General features: G+C 31.7%; 1 non-coding gene across 1 annotated transcript; it reads left to right on the top strand.

Annotated features, from left to right (window-relative positions):
• Positions 1–7,207: 7,207 nt before the first annotated feature.
• LOC138381029 (U6 spliceosomal RNA) lies at positions 7,208–7,314 on the top strand. The gene has a single exon (XR_011232983.1). It is a non-coding gene; the product is annotated as a U6 spliceosomal RNA (small nuclear RNA).
• Positions 7,315–9,490: the final 2,176 nt, after the last annotated feature.

The following is a 9,490-nucleotide window of genomic DNA, read 5'->3' as shown; positions in this document are numbered from 1 at the left end:
GAGAGCCTAGGAAACTAAAGGCTTGGGTGAATTTTCCATCCATTTTTATAGTTCAAAACCAGAAAAAAAACTATCCACAGAAAAACCAAAGAAAAAAATTAATTTGTGGGAAAAGTGAAAGTGGACAGCAAGCAGAAGGTCCTTGATATTCAGAGCAGTGATTTCTGGAGTCTCCTTCCCTGAAATATTTATTAATCCCTAAATTTCTGCCTCTCAATCTAACACAGAGTTTTACCATAAAAATATAGTAAAATATAACTGAAAAATTTGTGTCCTACTTGTGTTCTTAATGAATTTATAAATATAGTATTAAAAGTTTATATAAGCATATTAAAATGAATTATTCTATCAAATATTTTCCATTAAATTAAGAAACCGATAAAAGAGAAGAGTTATAGTATACATATTCTTTGCCCTTGGAATCTGTCTGTATTGGATGGAAGCACCTTCATGAACATTTTTGATATGCCAAAGAGAACATCTTCATTCATTTCACTGCTCTAGTTACATAGAGTAAATATGTTCATCGTTATGGTTATGGTAAATAATGTAATAACAAACTATCAAGAATGGAAAATTATGTAAATGATATTATATATTAAAATAAATTCTACCAAAAAATATTATCTTTTAGTGAGATTCTTTTCCAGGTCCCTTTTTTCTGGTTTTCTTTCTGGTAACTAGTAACAGCTGAAGGCTGCTCCACTCCATTATGCATATTTGCATACACTTAAACTGCATTGGGTTAGAGTAAAAAAGTTCATCAATTAATTAATGCAAATAGAAATGTGGGAAAAGGGATATCATCCAATTCCAACAGTCAGTAGTATTCAAGTCCCAATTTAAGTGGATATGCTTAGGGAGTAATAGGACTTGACTTGAATACTGAACTGTTTTAGCTATAAACATTACCTAACTAAATGTCTTGTATCTGGGGGATGGGCAATCAAATGGTACAAAAGCAATTTATGTAACCAAAATATTTGTACCCCTGTAATTTCTGAAATTAAAAAAATAAATGTCCTGTTACATTCACATTACATACATGTATGCAAGTGCTTTTTCAAATTTCTGATTCCATGTTTACTAATGGAAAAATATTTCAATAGCTATAATCATAGCTTCACTATAGATTTTCTAACTTTCTCCCTAAAAATATAACCCAAGAATTAAAAGTTATTTCTCATATATTCAGAACAATCATAAGAACATTTTGACTTTTATTAAAGGTAATCTCACACTAGATGAATAATTTTTCAACATTTATATATTTATTGAAAGGGGTTCTTGTGGTCCAAAAAATGTTTGATTTATTTAAGTTTATGTCTCTCTTTCCTTAAAACATAACCATTTTTTGACACCCTTTAAATTTTCCTTAAAGAAATAAGCTTTACTTTATTGGATTTTGTTTTCCCAATGGCGTTAACATTTTATTTTACATATAGTCTATTAGCCGATGTTTGTTCAATACATATTTAGTGAGTACCTACTCAGTGCTAGGTAAATGACAGGTAGATGTGGCCAGCAGCCTAGGCAGAGATAAATAGCATATAAATAAAACCAAAGAAGTCTGCTATGATTTGAATGTGTCCTCTAAAGTACATGTGATGGAAACTCAATCCTCAATGTAACAGTGTTGAGAGATATGGCCTAAGGAGAAGTATTTAGGTCATGAAGCCTGCACCCTCATGAATGGATAAAGGTTGCTATCACGGGAGTAGGTTTGTTATTGCAAGAATGGGTTTGTTATAAAAACCAAGTTTGGGCCCCTCTTCCTCTCTCACACCTGCTCTCTTTCCATGTGATGCCTTCCACCGTGTTACAACAAAGCAAAAGGCCTTCAGATATGGCCCCTTTCTTGGACATCCCAGCTTCTAGAACCATAAACCAAATAAATTTCTGTTCATTATAAATTACCTAGTTTGTGGTATTCTCTTATAGTTGCACAAAACAGACTAAGCCAAAGTATATGAGCATAGGGATTTTAGGTTAATATAGTTGGATTTTAGAATAAGAGGGAGGGGTATCAAGAAATTGTGTTATTTGCAAGGATGAGAATATGATCGGACTTGTAAGAAGTTTGGGCTTCATCTTGAGTGTAATAAAAAAATCATTGAGACAGTATAAGCACAGAAATGCCATGCCTAAATCCGCATTTTAGAAAGATTACTCAAATATAGAGGCTAGACTGGAGAACATGAAGTTGAAGAAAAGACACCAGCTAAAAAGTTTCATATTCCAAACAAGAGATGTGATGTAGGACTGAAATTAGTGGTAATGTAAGTGGGAGAAGTGAAAAATGTTGAGTGTATAGTATGTGATACACTAAGGTAGGTACCACAGAGGGAATTGTATGTTTGGATGAGGAGGACTGTGGTGAGGCATATGTGAATTTAAGATAAAATTGGATCCTCATGTGGAAATATTCAATAGGCAGATGGAGTCTAAGCTATAATGAGAAAACTGAGATAGAAATAACCACATGAGAGTCATTAACATATCTGTAATACTGGAAGCCTTAAGAGTATGCAAGATAACTCAAAGAGTGTATTGAAAGATAAGAAAAGCAAATCATAAGGATGGAATCCCAGAGGCTGCCAACAGTTAGGAAGAGAAAGGAGTAGAGGATAAAACAAAAGACATGGATAAGGTGAGGCCAGAAGATGCAGGCAGAACAGCAGGACAATACGTTGTTCCCCCTGGAACAAGAGTCTATTTCTAAGTTATTGGTAGCAGATGCTGTTAAGAGGTCAAATACGATGAAGGATTAAAGTATCTATTATATTTAGTACCATGGAATTAGTAGCTTAATTTATGAAAGAAATATCAATGAAATCATGGGGGCAGAAACTAGATTGCAATTGTTTGAGAAAATCAGAGCCAGGAGACAAGTTTCACAGTCACACTAAAGGGAAAGACAGCAAGGAACATTTAGGCCAAGGGTGAAGGAGTTAATAGTAAGTATATAACACAAAATTATATTGTTTTGTTCTAATTACTATGTGATTTTTATCTCATATGTTATATAAACATATGCTTCAGAAGATTCACAAATATCTACATGCAAAGAAATTAAAATTTTCTCTTGGGAATACTGGAATTCCCGGAAACAAGAAATCCTGAAATGCTATGACACCGTTGTCAACGCCAATAGTCCTATGTCTGTGACATCTGAAAGGATTATAAAAACCAAAAATAGTCATTTCAAAGGACCTAGGCTTTAGCACTAACTGGAGTTAGTACTCCAGTATTTTGCTAAAAAAATTATTTATATTATTACAAATCTCACTTACTTAAACTTCAGTAGCAGATTACATATAGACTTCAAAATATGACTTATTTTCACAGTGACTTTTACCTGGTTGTCTTTTCTAGCAAGTGAAAGTATTTTCCAAGTGTTTAAGAAGTTCCTCCAGAAGAAATCTGCTCCTATTACACACATCTTTTTTTTTTTTTTTTCAATTTAATTTTACAGAATCAAAGAGTCTAACAGTATATCTTGTTAGATACAGTATGTCCTCATAATGTATACATTATTTCTTGTACAATGATATGAAATAATATGGGAAATATTCATGATAAATTATTAAGTGAACAGTGCAAGTTAAAAACAATAGTTTCATATTTTACTAAAGTTTTAAATTTACTGTTTGTAAAATAGTTTTATTTATTAATTCATGCATTAAACACAATTATTCCTCTATTCAACAAAACTTTCTTAAGAACCACTCTGTACTAAGTACTGTAATAGGGTTGAAGATTTGATAGGTAAAATTAAAGATATAGTTCTTTCCCTTAAGAAGTTTACAGTTTATACATGATAGCTAACATAAAACAAGAAACTTTAAGGATGAGGAATGTTAACAGGTTCTCTTGAAGTATATAACAGTGTTATCTAGTCTATTGTGAGGTTTATGGAAGAGTATGGATAATCAGAGGACATAACCTTACAAGCTTTTTTGAAAATTTAAAACCGTAATTATATAAAACACCTTAATTTCTCATGAATCTATATTAGCATGAATCAGAGTAATTAAACCTTTAGAAAATTATTTTTTAAACTGAAAGAAACTCATTATAGTTATCTACAATTCCTAGAAAGGAGATAATGAAATTTATGTAATATTAAGAGCCAAAAAAATGGGATGCTGTAGAAATAAGATCTGTGGTTAATTGGATTTTCTGGTTAAGTGAGCATTAAGAGTTTTTACTGAAATGCCACATTCAAACTGAAAATTTGTTTTAGTATGATCATGTATTTTAATGGGCTACAAAACCTCTCATTGTTCTTGTGAATATAACATTTGTGAGGCACACATTTTAACCCCCGCTCACGAACAATTGAAAGAAAAATTAACGCAAATAGTTTAAATATAGGAATGCTTTAAATTTCTTTTTAGACTTATGCATTTACCTATATTTTAAGTAGTGTCACCATTTGCTTTTCTGTTATTTCAGTGTTGGCAGTGATTTAAACATTGGGGAGATTTTACAATGGGGACCTAATCCTTCCTATATGTCATTCAGAGGACACATAGTTTAACCTGTCATTTCACAGGAAGATGTTATTAAAAGTGAGCTTGATACAGAGCGTGCAATTCAAAAACAAACTTGTTGCTGATGCCTTCAACATGCACTACATTTTTACTAGCTGCTGATAGAGGGGGAGGTGGGCAGATACACTAGCTGATTCATTGGACTAAACGATAATTGCTTTCTCTTAAGAGCAGATCAGCTGTTTTTCTTGATTAATACAGAATGTGTACATTTCTGTAAGAGTCTTCTCTGTTAGTGGGTGAAAGAATGATAGATTTATCAGTTAAATACATTGATGGAACAAACAGTTAATATGTTGGATTTTGTTCCTAAAAGGTTCCTTACCAAGTTTTGGTGAACTAAAATTTTTAGAAACAGATTTACACTCCTTCTTTCCTTCCTTACTTCCTTCCCCCCTTTCTTTTTTCCTTAAGAAATTCCACTGGCTCCCTATAAATAAATACTGAATTTATTTGTGTTATTTTCCAAAAATGTTTTGAAATAACTTTCAACAGAGTACATATAAAATAGTTTGGTAAAATAAAAATAGCATATCATGATGAGGGAATATATAGTTAAGATGAACATGGTCACTTTGAGTAAATTTGTGTCTTTGTGCTTTTTGCCCAGTGCTTCCTATCAGCCTAGGCAAAACGGAGAAGTCAAATTACATAGCTTTTAGTAACAAAAAGGAGGAGTTATATCATCATCTGAGGAGGAAGAAAATTCTTCCAGGCACACATTACCAAAGAAAGTTTTCACACGGTAATTCATGTAGAAATTATGTAATGAATAAAACTAAAGAAATAATTAGCAGCTATGTAGATTAAACAAAAAACAATAATTTCATAATTATGTTCCTTTAAAAATGAAGGAAATTTGTCTTTTATTTAAATTCCTATCTTTGTGTGGAATCTACGGCCACTTTGTAAAGAATTAATGTACTTGCTTGGGTAGCAACATGGATATAGACAGGTGCTTTAAGTTCACGTATACCTCAAAGAACTGTTGTTTTACATGTTAAAAATTCAAATAAGCTTCATTTCCCAACACAGATCAATAAATTACATTGAAAAGCAAGTTTTGTAAATTTCCCTAACAAAACACAAACTGTAGTTATATTTCAAGCACAATTATATATTAGGTTCTGTTACAGGTCATTCAAAATCATAGAATACTTTAGAAATGGTTGAATGCTTGGAAATGTTGTCATGGTATAATATAAAACAATTGAAAAATTAAACAAATACATGAGAAAATGACTCATAATTTTGCAATGACTGTGGATGACAACTTAAATATTTTTTTCTTCCACATTACATGTAAAGGTACATATTTATAACATGTTACTGATAACTTGCCTTCTCTACCCCTGACTTGGTAAAGGATTTAGCATGAAGAGATAGGGAAAATAAAATAATAATTGGATTCTGACTTTTAGGAATGAGCTATTTCTGACTACCAATTATGTGTTTAGCATTACCATGACATATGGGCCCCATCTTAAAGGGTATGTATAAGTAAAAATTCTAATAGAACCTAAAAACAGAGAAAGATAATGGTGCTCAGGTTTGCCTTTCTTAATACTTTTTTAGGAATTTCTAAGTAAAAAAGAATGGTTAAAAGCTCAGGCTCTGGATCCAGGCTTCCTGATTCAACTGGGGCCGTGCCATTTTCTAGTTGGTTACATTGGACAAGTTACTTGACCTCTCTTGCCTCCAATTTCTTTATCTGTAAAATAAGGATAATAGTGATATGGAATCTATAGAATTGTTGGGAGGAGATGTTATTCCACGTAAAGCACTTAGAATAGTACCTGGCACATAGTAAGTGCACAAGAAATGATAGGTAAATTGAAAGACATAGTTTTTCATAGTATTTCATAGTAATACATAGTATTTTATGATGATTCATAATATTTTATATGGGAACTATAGATTAAAGGCCATCAGAGAAGTAATAACAAAATGTCTGAGGTGGTTTACTGGAATGGCACTGGCTAGCTGGTGTTTGGAAATGTGTGATGATGGGGGTTTGGAGTTGTATTACTGACTGGGAACTTGGGGAAAATAGAGTACTTGTTACTGTCATTTTGTGAGTACAGACAGGAAAGGCTAAAGGTTCTGCAGTGTGCAAGAGAGCATCACAAAATGATAAATTGTCCCAAATGCCAATAGCTCTGTAGTTGAAAAATATTACTGTAGGAGTTAAGCTCTAAAAACAAGCGGAAGGTCTCTGTGGCTACAAAGTATTTAAAAGAGAAAATATATTAATACCTTACATAAAATTTCTACTTATTGATATATCTCAATTATTATCTGATTGTATTTATGAAACATTGACCTTAAGTGTAAGAAAATGAGTAAAACATATGTTTAGCAAATTAGTTACTTAGTACTCAAAGTAATGTAACCCATTTATTCTAGTCAAATAAAATCAGAAACCCAACACTCAAACTAATTGGTAAATTGTTCTTAGTCCTAGCCAAAACAAGGTTATGAATAGAATATCTTGAGAAACAGATTAAAGGAAAGGCTCTATAATGTGTAAAAGTTTAAAGTATTACAAAGAAGAATACAGACAGGCATTTTCACAAAATTTATTTCAGCTAGCTACTCAAAACTAGTTTTCTTGCACCACCCTAGTAAGTCAGGAAAAAAAATTTCTTGAAGTGCTGGCTTCAGCAGCACATATACTAAAATTGGAACAATACAGAGAAGATTAGCATGGCCCCTGCGCAAGTATGACAGGCAAATTCATAAAGCGTTTCGTATTAAAAAAAAAAAAAAATTTCCTGAAGTTTATAGCAGTGACCACAACATGGCTGCAGTATGAATTAGTATGTCACCTGGGTTTAAAAATGAAACTGAAAGTCTGCCTTTTAAAAAATAAATTCATTTTTAAACGATTTGGAAAAAAACATTTTTTAGAGGATATTTTAAATTTTTTTTGTATTACTATGAAGGCTTAAAAACATTTTTACCTAAAAAACATTTGTGTTTTATAAATAGTTTTATAATCACAGTAACTGGAAAGATTTTCTCTGATTCAAACAAGTATTACTACCCCTGTTATTGAGATTTAAAAGACCAGTTGGTGCCTGTCTCTGACTTATAAACTAAGAAACAAGCATTTCTTGGTTCTATGGTAAGAGTAAATTGAGAGAGAAAAAATATTTGCTTTTGTAACATACAAATTTTCCAACATATATCTATATAAGCTGTTCTTCAAGGTAAGAGACTTTTTTAATATAAGGTCAATTCTAGAAAATATACAGAGCAGCACTGTCTAACAGAAATACTATATGCACCACAAATGCAAGCCACATAAGTAATTTTAAATCTTAAATTTTAATATTTTCTAGTAGCCATTTAAAATAAACTAAAATAGGTAAGATTAATTGGCTATAAAATATATTTCTTATACCCCAAATATTATTTTAAACTATAATTTATTTGACCATATCTCAATAGACACTAGCAATTTGGACTGGCCACATTTCAAGTGCTCAGCAGCCACATGTGGCTAAGAGCAGGTGTGCTAGACACCACAGAATCTGAGTATCTTCTTCATCCCCTACAGACTATATCTGAATCCTTTATCTCACTCTGGCTAGTCCAAACTGAGATGTACTTTAAGTGTAAAATACAAACTGGACTTTTAAGACTCAGTATAAATGAATGTAAAATATCAATAATTTTATTATATTGATTAAATCTTGTAATATTTTGGGTATACGAAATGCATTAAAAATTCAAGAATTAATTAATCTCACCTGTTTCTTTTTAGTTTATTGTAATATGGCTACCCTTTGTCCTTTTCTAAAACCCTAAGTGCCTTGAGTATATCCTGCTGAATAAAAAAAAATTTAATAAAGAACCAAATATTTAGTAAACACCTCAAAACCATAGCACATTATTTCTGTCTCTTACCTCAAGAAACTTACATTAAAATAAAATAAATAAAACATATATAGATATAATAATAGGATTTATAATACAATGAATAAAGTAAGAATCTGTTAGCATGACATGATAGGGCTTATTCCTTCAAAAACATAATATATCTCCTCAATATATACCTCTATTTTGCACCATCTCCCTTTCTGTTAATATTGACTCATCAAATCATTTCTTCCCTCATATGGATTAATGTCAATGGGAATTTAACTTATCTTAGTTTCAAATCAGTTAAGTAAAATGAAAAATATTTCTTATTTTAATTATCGTATGAAACTAGGAATTGTAAGACATATTTTATATGATAAAAACATATATTTTGAAATAAAAGTCAGTGCCAGCAATCATTCAGAGAATAATATCAAAGGGAAATAAAACAAAAATCTCACTAGAAATAATTTCTTCCCAAAGAAATTACTATGCCATCATTATCCTTTATTTCCTATTTCTCTAATTAAATGGTAGAAGATGATTTTTATGGTGGGAGAAGATTTTCTATTGGTAACAATATCAGGTGCTAGAGGAAAATTTCAGTGTAAGTAGTTCCTCCTCCTGGCAAGTCTTTACGCTCCCTTTTTGCTATTGCTCACAGGAATTCTATTCTGGCCTCTTTTCATATATAAAATATTCTTCAAAACAAGTGAAGGAAAATGCTGAATCGAGTTACAGTTTGCTGTTCCTAAGATTTAATGCTTATCTGAGGGAGGTATATGTGAATGTCTATGTTTTATTCAGTAGTTATTCATTTGAGAACTACAAGGACTTAACAGATGTGCCTGCTTCTCACACAAGTAAGGAGAGCACTTTGGGGCTGTCCTTAGTCTGTTTTCTGCTGCTATAACAGAATATCTAAAACTGGGTAATTTATAAAGAACAATGATTTATTTCTTACAGTTCTGGAGCCAGGGAAGTCCAAGGCTGAGGGGCTAGCAACCTGCAAGGGGCTTCTTGCTGTGCCATCCCATGGTGGAAGGCAGAAGGTCAAGAGAGTACTT

This window comes from Eulemur rufifrons, chromosome 2 (assembly GCF_041146395.1).
Source record: "Eulemur rufifrons isolate Redbay chromosome 2, OSU_ERuf_1, whole genome shotgun sequence".
NCBI lineage: Eukaryota > Metazoa > Chordata > Mammalia > Primates > Lemuridae > Eulemur > Eulemur rufifrons.
The sequence above is the reverse complement of the archived record's forward strand: the minus strand, read 5'-3'. Positions and strand labels throughout refer to the sequence as shown.